Source organism: Pseudophryne corroboree, chromosome 10 (genome assembly GCF_028390025.1).
Source record: "Pseudophryne corroboree isolate aPseCor3 chromosome 10, aPseCor3.hap2, whole genome shotgun sequence".
Lineage (NCBI taxonomy): Eukaryota > Metazoa > Chordata > Amphibia > Anura > Myobatrachidae > Pseudophryne > Pseudophryne corroboree.
The window spans coordinates 115,023,306-115,045,596 of NC_086453.1; positions in this window are offsets into that span (position 1 = coordinate 115,023,306).

Consider the following 22,291-nt stretch of genomic DNA (forward strand, 5'->3'; position numbering starts at 1 on the left):
ATGCCCCTCCTCCATACCTCAGTTTGATACTGTGCCCAGTGGAGACTGGGTGCTTTTCAGAGAGCTCTCCTGAGCTTTCTGACAGAAAGTATATTTGTTAGGTTTTTTATTTTCAGGGAGCCTGCTGGCAACAGACTCCCTGCATCGAGGGACTGAGGGGAGAGAAGCAGACCTACTTCTATGAGTTTCAAGGCTCTGCTTCTAAGGCTACTGGACACCATTAGCTCCAGAGGGAGTCAGAACACAGGTCTCACCCTGGAGTTCGTCCCGGAGCCGCGCCGCCGTCCTCCTCACAGAGCCGGAAGATAGAAGCCGGGTGAGTATGAGAAGAAAAGAAGACTTCAGAGGCGGCAGAAGACTTTATGATCTTCACTGAAGTAACGCACAGCAGTGCAGCTGTGCGCCATTGCTCCCACACACCTCACACACGGCAGTCACTGTAAGGGTGCAGGGCGCAGGCGGGGCGCCCTGGGCAGCAATATAAACCTCATTTCTGGCAAAAGAGATATATATACAGCCAGGCACTGTATATATAAAGAGCCCCCGCCAGTTTTTCTTATATTTAAGCGGGACAGAAGCCCGCCGCCGAGGGGGCGGAGCTTCTCCCTCAGCACTTACCAGTGCCATTTTCTCCACAGCACAGCTGAGAGGAAGCTCCCTGGACTCTCCCCTGCTTATCCACGGTGAAAGGGGGTTTCAGAGAAGAGGGGGCGGGGGCACATATTTGGCAGCAAATAATAGTATTACAGCGCTACTGGGTAAACACATTGTGTGTTTTTCCTGGGGTATTAGCGCTGGGTGTGTGCTGGCATACTCTCTCTCTGTCTCTCCAAAGGGCCTTGTGGGGGAACTGTCTTCAGATAAGAGGATTCCCTGAGTGTGTGGTGTGTCGGTACGTGTGTGTTGACATGTCTGAGGTTAAAGGCTCTTCTAAGGAGGAGATGGAGCAAATGTGTGTGTGTGGTGTCTCCGTCGACAACGCCGACACTTGACTGGATATGTAGAATTAAGTGCTGAGGTAAATTTATTGCACAAAAGATTACAGAACAGACAGGGAATATACCCATGTCTGTCCCTATGTCGCAGGGACCTTCAGAATCTCAAAACGCCCACTATCCAAAATAATAGACACTGATACCGACACGGAGTCTGACTCGTGTCGACTATGATGATGCAAAGTTACAGCCAAAACTGGCAGAAAAGTATTCAATATGTGATTATTGTAATAAAAGATGTTTTGCATATCACTGATGACCCATCTGTCCCTGACACAAGGGTACACATGTTTAAGGGGAAGAAAGCTGAGATAACATTTCCCCCCTCTCATGAACCAAATGAATTGTGTGAAAAAGAGCGGGAATCTCCAGACAAGAAACTGCAGTTTCCCAAAAGAATTCTCATGGCGTATCCTTTCCCTGCTAGGGCCAGGATACGATGGGAATCCTCCCCTAGGGTGGACAAGGCATTGACACGTTTACCCAAAAGGTAGCGCTGACATACCAAGATACAGCTACCCTCAGGGATCCTGCAGATAGCATGCAGAAAAGTACTTTGAAGTCCATTTACACACATTCTGGTACACTACTCAGAACGGCGATTGTGTCGGCATGGGTTTATAGCGCTGTAGCAGCGTGGACAGATACCTTATCAGCGGAGATTGAAACCTTAGATAAGGATACCATGTTATTGACCCTAGAATATATAAAAGATGCTGTCTTATATATAAGAAATGCTCAAAGAGACATTGGTCTACTGGGTTCTAGAGTCAATGCTATGTCGATTTCTGCTAGACGTGTCCTGTGGAACATGCAATGGACAGGTGATGCCGACTAAAAGAGGCATATGGAGGTTTTACCTTACAAGGGTGAGGAATTGTGTGGAGAAGGGCTCTCGGACCTGGTCTCCACAGCTATAGCTGGTAAATCTGATCTTTTGCCTTATATTCCCTCACAGCCTAAGAAAGCACGACATTATCAAATGCAGTCCTTTCAGTCGCAGAAAAACAAAGTACGAGGAGTGTCCTTTCTTACCAGAGGTAAGGGCGCAGGGCACAGCTAGTTCCCAGGAACAGAAGTCCTCCCCGGCCTTTACTAAATCCACCGGATGATGCTGGGGCTCCGCTAAGGGAGTCCGCCCCAGTGGGAGCACGTCTTCGACTCTTCAGCCACATCTCACAGGTGGATCCCTGGGCAATAGAAATTGTTTCTCAGGGTTACAAGCTGGAATTCAAAGAGGTGCCTCCTCACCGGTTTTCCTTATCGGCCCTACCGGTTTCTTCCCCAGAAAGGGAGATAATATTAAATACAATTCACACATTGTATCTCCAACAGGTGGTGCTCAAGGTTCCCCTCCTTCAACAAGGAAGGGGATATTACTCAACCTTGGCTGTAGTCCCGAAACCGGACGGTTCGGTCAGACCTATTTTAAAATTAAAATCTCTGAACCTATACTTGAAAAGGTTCAAATTCAAGGTGGAATCGCTCAGAGCGATCATCGCCAGCCTGGAAGGGGGGGGATTTTATGGTGTATCTAGACATAAAGGCTGCATACCTTCATGTTCCCATTTATCCACCCCATCAGGCGTGCCTGAGAATTACGGCACAGTATTGTCATTACCAATTTCAGGGTAATTGGCGGAAATGATGGTGCTCCTACGCAAGCAAGGAGTCACAATTATCCCATACTTGGACGATCTCCTAATAAGGGCGAGATCAAAAGAGCAGTTGTTGAACAGCGTGTCACTTTCACTGAAGGTGTCACAGCAACTCGGCTGGATTCTCAATATCCCGAAGTCACAGTTGGTTCCTATGACTCGTCTGCCCTTCTTGGGTATGATTCTGAATACGGACCAGAAATAGGTTTATCTTCCGATAGAGAAGGCCCAGGAACTAATGACTCTGGTAAAAAACCTATTAAAGCCAAAACAGGTGTCAGTGCATCACTGCACTCGGGTCCTGGGAAAGATGGTGGCATCTTACGGGGCCATTCCCTTCGGCAGGTTCCATGCGAGGACTTTCCAATGGGATCTACGGAACAAGTGGTCCGGATCACATCTACAGATGCATCAGTTAATCACCCTGTCCCTTAGGGCCAGGGTGTCTCTCCTATGGTGGCTGCAGAGTGCTCACCTTCTGCAGGGTCGCAGGTTCGCCATCCAGGACTGGATTCTGGTAGCCACGGACGCGAGCCTCCGAGGTGGGGGAGCAGTCACACAGGGAAGAAACTTCCAAGGTCTTTGGGTCAAGTCAAAAAACTTGTATTCAAATCACCATCCTGGAGCTGAGGGCCATATACAACGCCCTTTGGCAAGCGGAAACATTGCTTCGCGACCTACCGGTTCTGATCCAGTCAGACAACATCACCGCAGTGGCTCATGTAAACCGCCAATGCGGCACAAAGAGCAGAGTGGAAATGGCAGAAGCCACCAGGATTCTCCGCTGGGCGGAAAATCATGTAAGCGCATTTTCAGCAGTTCATTCCGGGAGTGGACAACTGAGAAGCAGACTTCCTCAGCAAACACGACCTGCATCCAAGAGAGGACTTCTTTAGGAAGCCTTCGCACAGATTGCAAGTCAGTGGGAACTGCCACAGATAGACATGATGGCGTCCCGCCTCAACAAGAAGCTACAGAGGTATTGCACCAGGTCAAGAGACCCTCAGGCAGTAGCTGTAGATGCCCTAGTGACACTGTGGGTGTTCCAGTCGGTCTATGTATTTCCCCCTCTTCCTCTCATACCCAAGGTGTTGAGAATAGTAAGAAAAAGAGGAGTGAGAACAATCCTCATTGTTCCAGATTGGCCACGAAGGACCTGGTATCCGGATCTGAAGGAAATGCTCACAGAAGATCCGTGGCCTCTTCCTCTAAGACAGGACCTGTTGCAACAGGGGCCCTGTCTATTCCAAGACTTACCGCGGCTCCGTTGGACGGCATGTCGGTTGAACGCCGGATCCTAGCGGATAAGGGTATTCCGGATGAGGTCATTCCTATGCTAATAAAGGCTAGGAAGGACATGACATCTAAACATTATCACCGTATATGGCGAAAATATGTTTCTTGGTGTGAGGCCAGGAATGCTCCTACGGAAGAATTCCATTTGGGCCGTTTCTTTCACTTCCTGCAAACTGGACTGAATTTCGGCCTAAAATTAGGATCTATTAAGGTTCAGATTTCGGCCTTATCCATTTTCTTTCAAAAGGAATTGGCCTCTCTCCCTGAAGTACAAACTTTTGTGAAGGGAATACTGCATATTCAGCCTCCTTTTGCACCTCCGGTGACGCCTTGGGACCTTAACGTGGTGTTAAGTTTCATTAAGTCACACTGGTTTGAACCACTTAAAACGGTGGAGTTGAAAAATCTCACTTGGAAGGTGGTCATGTTATTAGCCTTGGCTTCGGCTAGGCGAGTGTCGGAATTAGCGGCTTTATCACATAAAAGTCCCTATCTGGTTTTCCATATGGATAGAGCGGAATTGCGGACCCGTCCTCAATTCCTGCCAAAAGTGGTTTCATCCTTTCATATGAACTATTGTGGTGCCTGTGGCTACGCGGGACTTGGAGGATCCCGAGTCCCTTGATGTGGTCAGGGCTTTGAAAATTTACGTGGCCAGATCGGCTACAGTCAGAAAAACAGAAGCACTTTTTGTCATGTATGCAACCAACAAGATTGGGGGCCCCTGCTTCAAAGTAGACTATTGCTCGCTGGATCTGTAACACGATTCAGCAGGCGCATTCTACGGCGGGATTGCCGTTACCTAAATCGGTCAAGGCCCATTCCACTAGGAAGGTGGGCTCTTCTTGGGCGGCTGCCAGAGGGGTCTCGGCGCTACAGCTGTGCCGAGCTACTACTTGGTCGGGTTCAAACACTTTTGCAAAGTTCTATAAGTTTGATACCCTGGCTGAGGAGGACCTCCTGTTTGCTCAATCGGTGCTGCAGAGTCATCCGCACTCTCCCGCCCGTTTGGGAGCTTTGGTATAATCCCCATGGTCCTTACAGAGTCCCCAGCATCCTCTAGGATGTAAGAGAAAATAAGATTTTAAACATACCGGTAAATCTTTTTCTCGTAGTCCGTAGAGGATGCTGGGCCCCCGTCCCAAGTGCGGACTACTTCTGCAAGACTTGTATATAGTTATTGCTTAAATAAGGGTTATGTTATAGTCTCATCGGTCTTGGACTGATGCTATGTCGTTTTCATACTATTAACTGGATAGTATATCACAAGTTATATGGTGTGGTTGGTGTGGCTGGTATGAATCTTGCCCTTGGATTAACAAAAATCCTTTCCTCGTACTGTCCGTCTCCTCTGGGCACAGTTTCTCTAACTGAGGTCTGTAGGAGGGGCATAGAGGGAGGAACCAGTGCACACCAGATCTAAAGTCTTTCTTAAAGTGCCCATGTCTCCTGCGGAGCTCGTCTATCCCCCATGGTCCTTACGGAGTCCCCAGCATCCTCTACGGACTACGAAAAAAAGATTTACCGGTAGGTTTAAAATCTCCCCCCCCCCCCGTATTGTCATCATGAAGATATGGAGTACGCTCCTGCAGTAAGTGTTTGAACACCCATATTTTTTTTATTTTTTGGGGGTTTGGCAATGTGTGTTTTTAATTGATTGTGTGTTTTACTGATTCTTACCTTCATTTTAAGTTGGTGATGTCTATACATGTGGCAGCGGAAGCCCTCCCCCCCAACCGGCGGAAGCACTCCCACCCCAACCGGCGCAAGCCCTCCAACCCCAACCGGCTCCTCATCATCCAAGGCAATGGAGGCGTGCAAGGCCACCAATTTTCCGTACCCGTGTCCTCCTTTTTGGGATGCCTGATGATGTTGTCTTGCGCAGATACAGACTGCCACCTCATCTAATCCTAGACACTCTCTCCATAATAGAGAGTGATCTAGAACAATCCATTAGGTATCCTACAGCAAAACCAGCATTGACACAATTCCTTGCTGTGTTAAATTTTTTGGCCACTGGTTCGTACCAGCATGTCATTGGTGATCTGGTTGGTATGTCGCAGGGCCAGTTCAGTAAGGTCCTGCGGCGTGTCAAGCAATTTATATCAATGCCTTTGGATGCTGGTGCCCTGGCTGTGGTGAAGCGGCAATTTCAGGAAGGTGGTAGTCGCTTCCCACACGTTATTGTTGTGGATGGGACACATGTTGCCATTGTTGCGCCAAGACATAATGAAGAAATCTATAGAAACAGGAAACTGTTTCATTCTCTGAATGTAATGGTTGTTTGTGGCCCATCCCTCCAGATCCTGTCCCTGAATGCTAAGTTCCCTGGGAACTCCCATGATGCCCATGTCATTAGACAATCAGGGATATGGCAAAGATTAAGAACGATGGAAGGCCAAGACATGTGGCTATTGGGTGAGTTATTTTGGTGAGTTATTGGAACATTCATATTGTTGGAATTACATTCTTTAATGTTGCTTTTATCCTTTTTCTCTTCTCATATTATCAAACAGGAGACCGTGGATATCCTTGCACCCCCTGGCTCATGACTCCTTACAGTAAACCCAGGCCAGGACCACAGTCGGCATTTAACTCCGCGCTTACTGCCACTAGACAGCTGGTGGAGCGCACGATTGGTGTCCTTAAAGGGCGTTTTCGTGTGCTCCACCGCACTGGTGGCGACATCATGTATTCGCCGGAGATGGTAAGTAAAATTGTGGTCCTGTGCGCTATCCTCCATAACATCGCTGTAAGGAATCGCGTCGAGCTTTCCCACACGGAGGAATTGCCGGATGAGGAGCAAGGGGTTGGCCGGACATTCCGTGTGGGGAGTGTGTACCGCTGGGGTAATGCTGTAAGGGCTCGCATTGTGCGTGATTAGTTCAGGTATTTCTTTTTTATTTCTTTTTTTTGTCTCCCCAAACTGTCTGTACGTGTTTATTTTTTGGGACTGATGGCATTTAGGGAGCTTGGTAAAGTTCAGAGTGTGTTGCTTGTGTTTTGTGATAATTTAATATTGTTTCAGTATATAATTAATCTGTAATGTTCTCCATATCATGTTTGTTGTGTAAGATTGTTGTATACAATGCTTTTTTTTTCTTTATTTGTGGTACTTGTGTTATTAACCAACAATAACAGATTTTTTTTTGTATGTTTGGCTTGTGCATCTGTTTACCTTAAAAATGACACAACATCTGATCATAAAAAACATACACTTTGTGACTTTGTGTAGCTGATTGTTCCTGCAAAATGTGGTGAGTAAAAAGATTTTAACACTTAGTTGTGTTTTGTTTTACCAGAAAAAAAGGCACAATAAATATATTTGTGTGTTAATATTTTTTTGTGCTCTCTCTCTGCCTCTCTCTGTCTCTGTCTCTCTCTCTCTCTCTCTATTTATATACATATATATGGTTTTTTTCTTTATATATATATATATATATATATATATATATATATATGTAGACTTATATGTTTATGAATAGCAACCATGGGGGTAATTCCAAGTTGATCGCAGCAGGAAATTTTTTAGCAGTTGGGCAAAACCATGTGCACTGCACAGCCACACCAACTGTCAGTGAATCCCGGATGGTGATGTTTGGCAGTGTTTGTGGTGGCAGTTGGAGTGGCTTCCCTACAGAGCCTGATTAAGGGTTCCAGCCTTCATAGGCTAATACAGAAGTGCCCCCTCCCTCCCCCCACCAATAACTTTTTTGCTTAGACTTTATTTGCTCATAGGGGGTAATTCAGAGTTTTTCACAGCAGAAAATTTGTTAGCAGTTTGGCAAAACCATGTGCACTGCTGGTGTGGCAGATATAACATTTGCAAAGAGAGTTAGATTTGGGTGGGTTATTTTGTTTCTGTGCAGGGTAAATACTGGCTGCTATATTTTTACACTGCAATTTAGATTGCAGATTGAACTCACCACACCCAAATCTATCTCTCTCTGCACATGTTATATCTGCCTCCCCTGCAGTGCACATGGTTTTGCCCAACTGCTAAAAAATTTCCTGCTGCGATCAACTTGGAATTACCCCCCATATATTAATGGTATATGTGTGTGTATGTATCTGTAGAACTATCTAGAGACATATATCTAAACATTGTCATGTTTGTTTGTTTTTGCTTTTATCCTACAAACCTACTATGCTATTAATTTAGAAGCATGATTTAGGAATACAACGTTCAAAAAATAAGTGTGTGTGTGTCCGGGGTGCGGATCTCCGCTGATGCGAACTGTACACACTGTCCTGCACACATTGATGTACACATATCAATAAAGTTTAATACAGATGACACCATACAATTACAACCAATCAAATGCCACCACACACTATAAATATATGCCCATGTATGGAAAACGCCATTGGCACCATGCGCGCAGCTGCTTTTAGTCGCCGGGAGCTGCGCGTTCTAATAGCGGTTATGGACCGCCGCGTAGGCCATGCAGGTCCCTTTATACCTAATAGGGTTAAGCGCGAGGCCTACGCGGAGGTCCGCCGCATACTGCGGACCCACACACGGACACGGCGCAGCATTATTAGTGATGAGCGGGTTCGGTTTTTTCGGAAACCGAACCCCCCCGAACTTCACGCTTTTTACACGGGTCCGAGGCAGACTCGGATCTTCCCGCCTTGCTCGGCTAACCCGAGCGCGCCCGAACGTCATCATCCCGCTGTCGGATTCTCGCGAGGCTCGTATTCTATCGCGAGACTCGGATTCTATATAAGGAGCCGCGCGTCGTCGCCATTTTCACACGTGCATTGAGATTGATAGGGAGAGGACGTGGCTGGCGTCCTCTCCGTTTAGAATAGAAATAGATAGTGAGAGTGAGACACTTGATTTACTGGAGCTTAGGAGTACTCAGAGAGTGCAGAGTTTACTAGTGACTGACCAGTGACCACCAGTGCAGTTTTATTATTATTTAATATAATCCGTTCTCTGCCTGAAAAAAAACGATACACAGTGACACAGTATACCATATCTGTGCTCAGCCTCAGTGTGCTGCATCATCTATGTATATCTGACTGTGCTGAGTGCTCACTGCTCACACAGCTTAATTGTGGGGGAGACTGGGGAGCAGTTATAGCAGGAGTACATAAATTTAACAGTGCACACTTTTGCTGCCAGAGTGCCACTGCCAGTGTGACTGACCAGTGACCAGTGACCACCAGTATATTGTGATTGTCTGCCTGAAAAAGTTAAACACTCGTCGTGTGGTGTTTTTATTCTATAAACGCATTCTGCTGACAGTGTCCAGCAGGTCCGTCATTATATAATATATACCTGTCCTGCAGTAGTGATATATATATATTTTTTATATCATTATCATCCAGTCTATACTAGCAGCAGACGCAGTACGGTAGTCCACGGCTGTAGCTACCTCTGTGTCGGCAGTCGCTCGTCCATAATTGTATACCTACCTGTGGTGGTTTTTTTTTTTCTATCTTCTTCATACTAGTAGTTAACTTTAGGAGTCTGCAGTGCTGACAGTGTCCAGCAGGTCCGTCATTATATAATATATACCTGTCCGGCTGCAGTAGTGATATATATATATTTTTTATATCATTATCATCCAGTCTATATTAGCAGCAGACGCAGTACGGTAGTCCACGGCTGTAGCTACCTCTGTGTCGGCAGTCGCTCGTCCATCCATAATTGTATACCACCTACCTGTTGTGTTTTTTTTTTTCTATCTTCTTGATACTAGTAGCTTACTTTAGGAGTCTGCAGTGCTGACAGTGTCCAGCAGGTCCGTCATTATATAATATATACCTGTCCGGCTGCAGTAGTGATATATATATATTTTTTATATCATTATCATCCAGTCTATATTAGCAGCAGACGCAGTACGGTAGTCCACGGCTGTAGCTACCTCTGTGTCGGCAGTCGCTCGTCCATCTATAATTGTATACCACCTACCTGTGGTGTTTTTTTTTTCTATCTTCTTGATACTAGTAGCTTACTTTAGGAGTCTGCAGTGCTGACAGTGTCCAGCAGGTCCGTCATTATATAATATATACCTGTCCGGCTGCAGTAGTGATATATATATATATTTTTTATATCATTATCATCCAGTCTATATTAGCAGCAGACGCAGTACGGTAGTCCACGGCTGTAGCTACCTCTGTGTCGGCAGTCGCTCGTCCATCCATAATTGTATACCACCTACCTGTGGTGTTTTTTTTTTTCTATCTTATTGATACTAGTAGCTTACTTTAGGAGTCTGCAGTGCTGACAGTGTCCAGCAGGTCCGTCATTATATAATATATACCTGTCCGGCTGCAGTAGTGATATATATATATTTTTTATATCATTATCATCCAGTCTATATTAGCAGCAGACGCAGTACGGTAGTCCACGGCTGTAGCTACCTCTGTGTCGGCAGTCGCTCGTCCATCCATAATTGTATACCACCTACCTGTGGTGTTTTTTTTTTCTATCTTCTTGATACTAGTAGCTTACTTTAGGAGTCTGCAGTGCTGACAGTGTCCAGCAGGTCCGTCATTATATAATATATACCTGTCCGGCTGCAGTAGTGATATATATATATATTTTTTATATCATTATCATCCAGTCTATATTAGCAGCAGACACAGTACGGTAGTCCACGGCTGTAGCTACCTCTGTGTCAGCAGTCGCTCGTCCATCCATAATTGTATACCACCTACCTGTGGTGTTTTTTTTTTTCTATCTTCTTGATACTAGTAGCTTACTTTAGGAGTCTGCAGTGCTGACAGTGTCCAGCAGGTCCGTCATTATATAATATATACCTGTCCGGCTGCAGTAGTGATATATATATATTTTTTATATCATTATCATCCAGTCTATATTAGCAGCAGACGCAGTACGGTAGTCCACGGCTGTAGCTACCTCTGTGTCGGCAGTCGCTCGTCCATCCATAAGTATACTAGTATCCATCCATCTCCATTGTTTACCTGAGGTGCCTTTTAGTTGTGCCTATTAAAATATGGAGAACAAAAATGTTGAGGTTCCAAAAATAGGGAAAGATCAAGATCGACTTCCACCTCGTGCTGAAGCTGCTGCCACTAGTCATGGCCGAGACGGTGAAATGCCATCAAAGTCGTCTGCCAAGGCCGATGCCCAATGTCATAGTACAGAGCATGTAAAATCCAAAACACCAAATATCAGTAAAAAAAGGACTCAAAAATCTAAAATAAAATTGTCGGAGGAGAAGCGTAAACTTGCCAATATGCCATTTACCACACGGAGTGGCAAGGAATGGCTGAGGCCCTGGCCTATGTTCACGGCTAGTGGTTCAGCTTCACATGAGGATGGAAGCACTCAGCCTCTCGCTAGAAAAATGAAAAGACTCAAGCTGGCAAAAGCACAGCAAAGAACTGTGCGTTTTTCGAAATCACAAATCCACAAGGAGAGTCCAATTGTGTCGTTTGCGATGCCTGACCATCCCAACACTGGACGTGAAGAGCATGCGCCTTCCACCATTTGCACGCCCCCTGCAAGTGCTGGAAGGAGCACCCGCAGTCCAGTTCCTGATAGTCAGATTGAAGATGTCAGTGTTGAAGTACACCAGGATGAGGAGGATATGGGTGTTGCTGGCGCTGGGGAGGAAATTGACCAGGAGGATTCTGATGGTGAGGTGGTTTGTTTAAGTCAGGCACCCGGGGAGACACCTGTTGTCCGTGGGAGGAATAGGGCCATTGACATGCCTGGTGAAAATACCAAAAAAATCAGCTCTTCGGTGTGGAAGTATTTCAACAGAAATGCAGACAACATTTGTCAAGCCGTGTGTTGCCTTTGTCAAGCTGTAATAAGTAGGGGTAAGGACGTTAACCACCTCGGAACATCCTCCCTTATACGTCACCTGCAGCGCATTCATAATAAGTCAGTGACAAGTTCAAAAACTTTGGGCGACAGCGGAAGCAGTCCACTGACCAGTAAATCCCTTCCTCTTGTAACCAAGCTCATGCAAACCACCCCACCAACTCCCTCAGTGTCAATTTCCTCCTTCCCCAGGAATGCCAATAGTCCTGCAGGCCATGTCACTGGCAATTCTGACGAGTCCTCTCCTGCCTGGGATTCCTCCGATGCATCCTTGCGTGTAATGCCTACTGCTGCTGGCGCTGCTGTTGTTGCTGCTGGGAGTCGATGGTCATCCCAGAGGGGAAGTCGTACTCGTAAGACCACTTTTACTACTTCCACCAAGCAATTGACTGTCCAACAGTCCTTTGCGAGGAAGATGAAATATCACAGCAGTCATCCTGCTGCAAAGCGGATAACTGAGGCCTTGGCATCCTGGGCGGTGAGAAACGTGGTTCCGGTATCCATCATTACTGCAGAGCCAACTAGAGACTTGTTGGAGGTACTGTGTCCCCGGTACCAAATACCATCTAGGTTCCATTTCTCTAGGCAGGCGATACTGAAAATGTACACAGACCTCAGAAAAAGACTCACCAGTGTCCTAAAAAATGCAGTTGTACCCAATGTCCACTTAACCACGGACATGTGGACAAGTGGAGCAGGGCAGGCTCAGGACTATATGACTGTGACAGCCCACTGGGTAGATGTATGGACTCCCGCCGCAAGAACAGCAGCGGCGGCACCAGTAGCAGCATCTCGCAAACGCCAACTCTTTCCTAGGCAGGCTACGCTTTGTATCACCGCTTTCCAGAATACGCACACAGCTAAAAACCTCTTACGGCAACTGAGGAAGATCATCGCAGAATGGCTTACCCCAATTGGACTCTCCTGTGGATTTGTGGCATCGGACAACGCCAGCAATATTGTGTGTGCATTAAATATGGGCAAATTCCAGCACGTCCCATGTTTTGCACATTCCTTGAATTTGGTGGTGCAGAATTATTTAAAAAACGAGAGGGGCGTGCAAGAGATGCTGTCGGTGGCCAGAAGAATTGCGGGACACTTTCGGCGTACAGGCACCACGTACAGAAGACTGGAGCACCACCAAAAACGCCTGAACCTGCCCTGCCATCATCTGAAGCAAGAAGTGGTAACGAGGTGGAATTCAACCCCTTTATATGCTTCAGAGGTTGGAGGAGCAGCAAAAGGCCATTCAAGCCTATACAACTGAGCACGATATAGGAGGTGGAATGCACCTGTCTCAAGCGCAGTGGAGAATGATTTCAACGTTGTGCAAGGTTCTGCAACCTTTTGAACTTGCCACACGTGAAGTCAGTTCAGACACTGCCAGCCTGAGTCAGGTCATTCCCCTCATCAGGCTTTTGCAGAAGAAGCTGGAGACATTGAAGGAGGAGCTAACACAGAGCGATTCCGCTAGGCATGTGGGACTTGTGGATGGAGCCCTTAATTCGCTTAACAAGGATTCACGGGTGGTCAATCTGTTGAAATCAGAGCACTACATTTTGTCCACCGTGCTCGATCCTAGATTTAAAACCTACCTTGGATCTCTCTTTCCGGCAGACACAAGTCTGCTGGGGTTCAAAGAACTGCTGGTGACAAAATTGTCAAGTCAAGCGGAACGCGACCTGTCAACATCTCCTCCTTCACATTCTCCCGCAACTGGGGGTGCGAGGAAAAGGCTCAGAATTCCGAGCCCACCCGCTGGCGGTGATGCAGGGCAGTCTGGAGCGACTGCTGATGCTGACATCTGGTCCGGACTGAAGGACCTGACAACGATTACGGACATGTCGTCTACTGTCACTGCATATGATTCTCTCCCCATTGAAAGAATGGTGGAGGATTATATGAGTGACCGCATCCAAGTAGGCACGTCAGACAGTCCATACTTATACTGTCAGGAAAAAGAGGCAATTTGGAGGCCCTTGCACAAACTGGCTTTATTCTACCTAAGTTGCCCTCCCACAAGTGTGTACTCCGAGAGAGTGTTTAGTGCCGCCGCTCACCTTGTCAGCAATCGGCGTACGAGGTTACATCCAGAAAATGTGGAGAAGATGATGTTCATTAAAATGAATTATAATCAATTCCTCCGTGGAGACATTGACCAGCAGCAATTGCCTCCACAAAGTACACAGGGAGCTGAGATGGTGGATTCCAGTGGGGACGAATTGATAATCTGTGAGGAGGGGGATGTACACGGTGATATATCGGAGGATGATGATGAGGTGGACATCTTGCCTCCGTAGAGCCAGTTTGTGCAAGGAGAGATTAATTGCTTCTTTTTTGGTGGGGGTCCAAACCAACCCGTCATTTCAGTCACAGTCGTGTGGCAGACCCTGTCACTGAAATGATGGGTTGGTTAAAGTGTGCATGTCCTGTTTATACAACATAAGGGTGGGTGGGAGGGCCCAAGGACTATTCCATCTTGCACCTCTTTTTTCTTTAATTTTTCTTTGCGTCATGTGCTGTTTGGGGACTAGTTTTTGGAAGGGCCATCCTGCGTGACACTGCAGTGCCACTCCTAGACGGGCCAGGTGTTTGTGTCGGCCACTTGGGTCGCTTTTCTTAGTCACACAGCTACCTCATTGCACCTCTTTTTTTCTTTGCGTCATGTGCTGTTTGGGGGGTGTTTTTTGGAAGGGCCATCCTGCGTGACACTGCAGTGACACTCCTAGATGGGCCAGGTGTTTGTGTCGGCCACTTGGGTCGCTTATCTTAGTCACACAGCTACCTCATTGCGCCTCTTTTTTTCTTTGCGTCATGTGCTGTTTGGGGGGTGTTTTTTGGAAGGGCCATCCTGCGTGACACTGCAGTGCCACTCCTAGATGGGCCAGGTGTTTGTGTCGGCCACTTGGGTCGCTGAGCTTAGTCATCCAGCGACCTCGGTGCAAATTTTAGGACTAAAAATAATATTGTGAGGTGTGAGGTGTTCAGAATAGACTGAAAATGAGTGGAAATTATGGTTATTGAGGTTAATAATACTTTGGGATCAAAATGACCCCCAAATTCTATGATTTAAGCTGTTTTTTAGGGTTTTTTGAAAAAAACACCCGAATCCAAAACACACCCGAATCCGACAAAAAAAATTCGGTGAGGTTTTGCCAAAACGCGTTCGAACCCAAAACACGGCAGCGGAACCGAACCCAAAACCAAAACACAAAACCCGAAAAATTTCCGGTGCTCATCACTAAGCATTATACAATTAGAGCGGCGGTGGAGTGACCTCCGCCGTCGCACGCCGGAGCTGTTGGAGGAGCTGCACCAACAAATTCAAATTCGCCATAGACGCAGTAAGTTAAACACATTACATTAAATATGTTTATTACACTGAGATTAGTAGCAGACACTTTTAATGTAAAGACTGCACATTTTCAGTAAGAAGTGCTATAGTGAAAAAATTAGCAGACTGTAATTCCACTATTGTAGCACAAACATGAAGAGTTTCCACATTGTGTGTGGTTATGGCTTGCAGTACTTACTGTGTAGCAAAGTGCTTGTGAAAAAGTTAATGTTGTACTGAGTTGCTACACAGGCTGTCGGCTGAACACAATAACTTGCTCTGTGTTTTTAACATGGGACAGAACAATGTAATTTTGAAATGCTGATGTGTTTTTTAAAAAGCCACAACCTAATTATTACATATGTCATTCTAGGGCAAGCCCAACGGCAAGCAGCGGCTAGAAGGCGGCAAAGGGCAAGGCCAGCCCAATCCCCTTCTCCGCCCCCCTTCCCTTCTGTGGCCCAATCCCCCTCTCCGTCCCCATCCCCCTCTCTTTCCCAATCCCCTTCTCCACCCCACTCCCCTTCTGTGGCCCAATCCCCCTCTCTGCCCCATCCCCCTCTGTTTCCCAATCCGCCTCTCTGCCACCCTCCCCCTCTCTTTCCAAATCCCTCTCTCCGCCACCCTCCCCCTCTCTTTCCCAATCCCTCTCTGTGCCCCACTCACCCTCTCTTTCAAAAACCCCTTCTCGGACCCCATCCCTCTCTGTTTCACAATCCCCCTCTCTGCCCCCCTCCCCCTCTGTGGCCCAAGCCACCTCTCCGCCCCCCTCCCCCTCTGTTTCCCAATCCCCCTCTCTGCCCCCCTCCCCTTCTGTGGCCCAAGCCACCTCTCCGCCCCCCTCCCCCTCTGTTTCCCAATCCCCCTCTCTGCCCCTCTCCCCCTCTGTTTCCCAATCCCCCTCTCTGCCCCCTCCCCCTCTGTGGCCCAAGCCACCTCTCCGCCACCCTCCCCCTCTCAATCTGACCCACCCTCTGTTAGCATCTCCCCCTTCCATCCTCTTTCCCAAATCCAGCCTCCTTCCCCCATCCAGCCTCCTTCCCCCATCCAGCCGCCATCCCCCATCCAGCCGCCATCTCCCATCCAGCCGCCATCCCCACCTTCAGAATGGGCAGCAGAGGCCCCGGAGGAAATTCTGGGCGGTGCTCAAGTGGCAGAGGAGAGTAAGTTGACACACATTGACATTTAATTTTTTAACTAATTTAACTTCACATTCTAATAAATGCAGTGTTGTACTGGTGCCAATCTTGTGCCAAGATAAAATGTTTGTCTTCATCATCATGGTATGGATGTTGCATTAACATTTGTGTGAGGATCATTAGATGTACAGTGTGTACGTCTGCAATGTTTAGGCTGCCCACTCTAGGTCGACACTCATTATGTCGACAGGGTTGCCTGGACAACAGGGTTTATATGTGCTCGATTTTCAGCAAAACAGTTAGACCTGAGTGGAGTTTGGTATGCAGTTGGACTTTTACACTTGTGCCTGGGTATTTCAATATTTGCACATTCAACTCGCATGCTTCACTTTGTTAGGCAGGCTAAGGACACAGTGATTTGTGTTGTGAAAGTTACACTCAAAAAATGATTAATTTAATAAAAAATAACCTGTTTGACCTTATGTAGTAAGGCAGGCTTTCAGGGAGTGTGGTCATGCTAGGATATGTTGTCCTTGTGAAGATGTTGATATGCAGTGTGATGATGCAGGGCCAACCCCCCAAAAAATAAGTCTGCTTCACTCCAGATGTGAATGAATCCCAGCATGGGGTTACATTTACTAAGATGGGAGTTCTATTTAAGATGGGATGTTGCCCATAGCAACCAATCAGATTCAACTTCTCATTTATTTACCACCTTTCTAGAAGATAATATGTGGAATCTGATTTGTTGCTATGGGCAACGTACCATCTTAAATAGAACTCCCATCTTAGTAAATGTACCCCATGGTGTGGTACACTTTTTAATAAAAATTTTTTACAATAACAAACATTGCTGAGCAGGCTTGTGTTGGTCTGCTACTGTTTTCTCATTAAAACATCCACGTTGTAGTCACTTTGCCATTAAAGCAGGCATGTCCAAACTGCGGCCCTCCAGCTGTTGAGAAACTACACATCCCAGCATGCCCTGGCACAGCTTTAGCATTCTCTGACAGCAAAACTGGGTCAAGGCATGCTGGTATATGTGGTTTCACAACAGCTGGAGGGCTGCAGTTTGGACATGCCTGCATTAAAGTGTGCTTTGTGCCTTGCTTGTATAATAGGTAATGTGAGTAAGTTAGTAATGTTTATTTTGCCTCTTAATTTCAGATGTTGCAGTTGGAGATCCCACTACTTTTGTGGGCATTCTGGCCTTGCTGGCAACTGTGGACCAGCTTCAAAAATTTGGTTAAAAATTAATAAAAAAAAATATGTACAAAAAATAACAAGCAAAAAAAAAATGTTAAATTAATAAAAATGTATTTCAAGTTAAGCGGGTGTTGTGTTTATTAATGCAATAAAGGAACAGCAGATTAACTAGCAGAAATTGGTTACCTTAAACATTTCACACATCTAACTTAAGAATTTTATTTTAAAATTTAATAAAAAAAACAAAAAAAAAATGAGTTAGGTTATTGTTTTAAAAAACATGTAAACACATTTATTCCCAAACTACACCTCTACACACAAAAAAAAAAAAATAGCATTAGACCAGGCACATTTACCACATCTATATTTTTCTTTTATAAATTTCAATGTTGATGGCCAATTATGCCTACAAAGTGTTCTTCAGGTATTCTTTGAAGACTTAATTGGTCATGACCATTATCATTCATTACACTAATTGTAATCGTAATTGAGGAAGGCTTGTGGAGTTTGAACTGAAAGCTGTAATTTAACTTTAAAAAAAAAAACCATTGCTGTGCGTTTTTTTGCAAAAACGTGTGCAATTTTAAGAGGAATGTGTAAATCTACAAGAAGTTAGGATTTTTACGATGAGGTTTCTGGTAATGCGATGGGTTCGCATTAGTGCGATGTCATTTGGCATACGCCTACTTTGTGTAATTCTGCGTACGAAATAGCAAAAATACGTTGGGGGCGGTTATTCGCTATTGTGCAACGTATTCGCAATATTGCAAATATGTTGTGCGAACGAAAAAAATAGCGATCAACTCGGAATCACCCCCATTGTTCCTTACTGCAGCAAGTGTGCTGATATGCTGCAAGAAAGTGATTAGACTTTGCATTTATTTCCCAAAGATCTCATATTCACTTACACCAAAACTTAAAATTTATGTCAAAAAGTTTTCTTTTATCTGGTTTAATAACAGTGAGACTAAGGATGTCTATTTTTTTATTATTTTCATAGTTTTTCATAATAGTAAAATAAAGTTCCTAAGATGACTTCTAAGGTCTTTTATTTCACATAAATAACTTTTTTCATGAGTCTATTAACTAAAATATACCAATGGATTTACAAATTTTTGAAAAAAATAAAAAATGTGGGGTTAAATGTTTCAGGGTAATTTTGACCAACCTGACTGCAGGTGTAACAATTTTCTACCGTACTGACGCCGGGTTAATAATCACACATTGTGGCTAATGTTGAAGATAAACAGTGTGTGCCCATAGCAGGGCTTGAAAAGTAATATTATGAGCCTTTGGTGCCCTCTTGTGGTATCAATATGAAGTGTCAATGACAATAGTCAAAACGGAGAAGGAATTGCTTTAGTGAAATGTTTGCAGTAGACATGTGAGACCATTACTCCTCTTTGCAGGTAAGTTTGGATAGTAGAAAAAAGTAATGTCAAAAGCACTATAGGGAGATTTATCAAAGCTTGGAAAGAGTTAAAGTAGAGAGAGATAAAGTACCAACTGTTTTTGAAAACTGACAGGAGCTAATTGGTTGGTACCAGCAGCAGTTGCTGCCCCTGGGCTGCAGCACTGAAGAAAGACTGCAGGGGGCACATATAAACATACATGTAAAGTTGTATGTAATATATGTGCTGGCTGCATTATCTGGGGATCAGCAGATGCAGCAGGCACGGGACACAGGCACAAAGTGCCCAGCCTGTCTATCTTCAATAAGCCCAACCCAAGACTCCTTTTGGCTGGTTTCACAGGAATTTGGGGTTAGGGTTAAGATACTTAACAAAATCTCTCTAGGTTTTGACCATCCGGCATTCCGATGCTGGCATTGTGACTGTCGGGATAGTGGGTGCTGGGATATCGTACCCAACCAGTTAGGATCTCAGTGAAAAGGCAGCAGCTTCCCATTGCCTGCAGTGCATGGAGTTAGTCAGCTACAAAAAGTGCTCACAGGTCTGCCCAACTTATAGAGTTCATGATAGGGCCTGACAGAAGGATTTTTGCATAAGAGTGTAAGAGCGAGACATTAGAGTTTCTGATGTGCAGTTAGTTGTCTGTCTTTTCAAGCATGGCTCTATTTTCTGAACTCCCCCTTGGCTGTGCTGACATCAGTGCCAGATTAAAGTACTCATGGGCTGGAGCTGAAATTTATGAAGGGCCTATTTTGTGCCGCCACAAGGGGTGTGACCAGTGTGGTGAGGGTGTGGCTATTGGTATGGGGGTGTGACCAGTGCTATATTATATATATAGGGTTATATTCAATTAGCAGCGATAATGAACTTTTCACGTGAAAAGTCCGGTTTTCACGCGAAAAAACTGACTTTTCCCACGAAATGCAACTACAGCCTATTCAATTTTCCGTGAAAATTTATCAATGATCATTTTTTCACTAATTTCACTTCACCTACTCTGAAGCAGGTGAAAAGTTGGAAAAAGTCACTATTTTAAGGTAAAAATGTTTGGATATGGGGGGTAATTCCAAGTTGATCGCAGCAGGAAATTTTTTAGCAGTTGGGCAAAACCATGTGCACTGCAGGGGGGCAGATATAACATTTGCAGAGAGAGTTAGATTTGGCTGGGTTATTTTGTTTCTGTGCAGGGTAAATACTGGCTGCTTTTTTTTTACACTGCAATTTAGATTGCAGATTGAACTCACCACACCCAAATCTATCTCTCTCTGCACATGTTATATCTGCCTCCCCTGCAGTGCACATGGTTTTGCCCAATTGCTAAAAAATTTCCTGCTGCGATCAACTTGGAATTACCCCCATGGTCCAGAACTCCTGGGACACCCCCCTTAATGACTAATTAGGTACGTTGAAGTTTTTCATTATTTTTAATTAGCCAATAATGACGTCATTTGTGGGGTGAAAAGTACAAAGTGATGGAAATTGGGGTTCAAGGTATGGGACAGGTATATTGGGGTGCTTTATGAGTGGGACAGATATTTTTAGGCTTGCAGATGGGAGTAATCGGTCTGTTTCCACTTTTTTTAAAGTACCCTAAAATGACCCAAATATATACTTATACCCATTTTCATGTACCCCAAATTTAATGTGAGCATTTATTTTGCTCAAAAAAACTTGCTTTCTATCATTTTTTTGCATTTTTAAAAAAATGCATATAACAGCCATTTCACACAATTTAAGTCCCCAAAAACTCTCTAATGTGATCTCTAATACACTTCTCTTCTGTTTTCCTATGTTAGTTTAGCATTTTTTGGGGTACAGGATGATTTCCCCATTTTCACCTGCACTTTTCACTGCAAGAATTTGTATGTGAAACCCGTTTGGAATTAAATAGGTCGAAAAACGGAGCGTTTTCGCAGAAATTTTCGGCCGAAAAATTGCCGAGAATTTGCGGATAATTGAATACCCTAGATAGAGAGAGAGAGAGAGAGAGAGAGAGAGAGAGAGAGAGAGAGTGAGAGAGAGATATTTTTTTTGGTGTATGTGCGTATTCAAACACTTATACATATATATATATATATATATATATATATATATATATATATTTATATATATATATATATATATATATATATATATATACACGTGTTTGAAACAGAAAAATCTCAGCTCTTAAATTGTTGTATTACAATAATTATTTTATTAAGCGGGGAGAAAAAAAGAAGGAAGAACAGTGGAAGATGGAAGGAAAACAAGAGGAAGAACAGGGTCTAGATGGGAGGAAGACAGAGAGACAGATAAGAATAGGGGCTAGATGAGAGGAAGATACAGGGGGAAGAACAGTAGGAGATGAGAGGGAAATGAGAAGATGAAAGGAAAAAGGGAGGGAGACAAGTGGAAGAACAGGAGAAGATGGGAGGCACATGGGGAATGGGAGGAAGAAAAGGGGCTAGATGGGAGGAAGACGGGAGGGAGATATGGGGAAGAACAATGAAAGATTGGAGGAAGACAGGGGGAAGAGCAGTCTGGCGTTCTGGTGAGAAGGGGATCAGCCAGGTGAGGGGTTTAGCCTGGTCACAGGGGGAGGAGGGGGGATTAATCTGGTGAGGGAGGGTTGACTGGTGGCAGAGGGGAGAGGGGAATTAGTTTAGTGATGGGGGGGTTAGCCTGGTGATAGAGGAGGAGGATTAGAGCCTAGTGACAGCGGGAGGAGGGGGATTAGCCTGGTGGTGGTGGTGGGGGATGTTAGCCTAGTGACAGGGGAAGGAGGAGGGATAAAGCCGGTGAGGGGGGGTTAGCCTGGTGACAGGAGGAGGTGGGGGAGGGGAGGTAACCTGGTGACAAGGGGAGGAGGGAGATTAGTTTGGTGAGGAAGGGTGTTAGCCTGGTGACAGGGGCAGGAGGGGGTTAGGATGGTGAGGGGAGGGGTTAGCCTTGTTACAGGGGGAGGAGAGGGATTAGTTAGGTGAGGGGGGTAGCCTGGTGACAGGGGAAGGAGGGGGAATTAGCCTGGTGAGGGGGGATTAGCGTGGTGACAGGGGAAGGAGGGGGAATTAGCCTAGTGACAGAGGGAGGAGGAGGGGGATTAGCCTGGGGAGGGGGTTAGCCTGGTGACAGAGGGAGGAGGTCGGGTGATTAGCCTTGGGGTGGTTAGTCTGGTGACAGAGGGAGGAGGATGGTGATTAGCCTGGTAGTGACTAGCCTGGTGACAGAGGGAGGAGGAGGGGGATTAGCCGGAGGGATGGGGGTTAGCCTGGTGACAGGGGGAGGAGGGCAGGGCCGGAACAAGTCCTCGGGAGGCTCAGGGCACCCAAGACAGGGGGGCCTCCCCCTTCTGTCATCAACCTTTTCCTGGATGCACCCGTAAAGCGCCTCCCGCCATCCTTCCCTCCAGTAACAGGAGCTGTCGGGAGGGGGAGGGGCACCTGTATGATGTCCCATATGTGA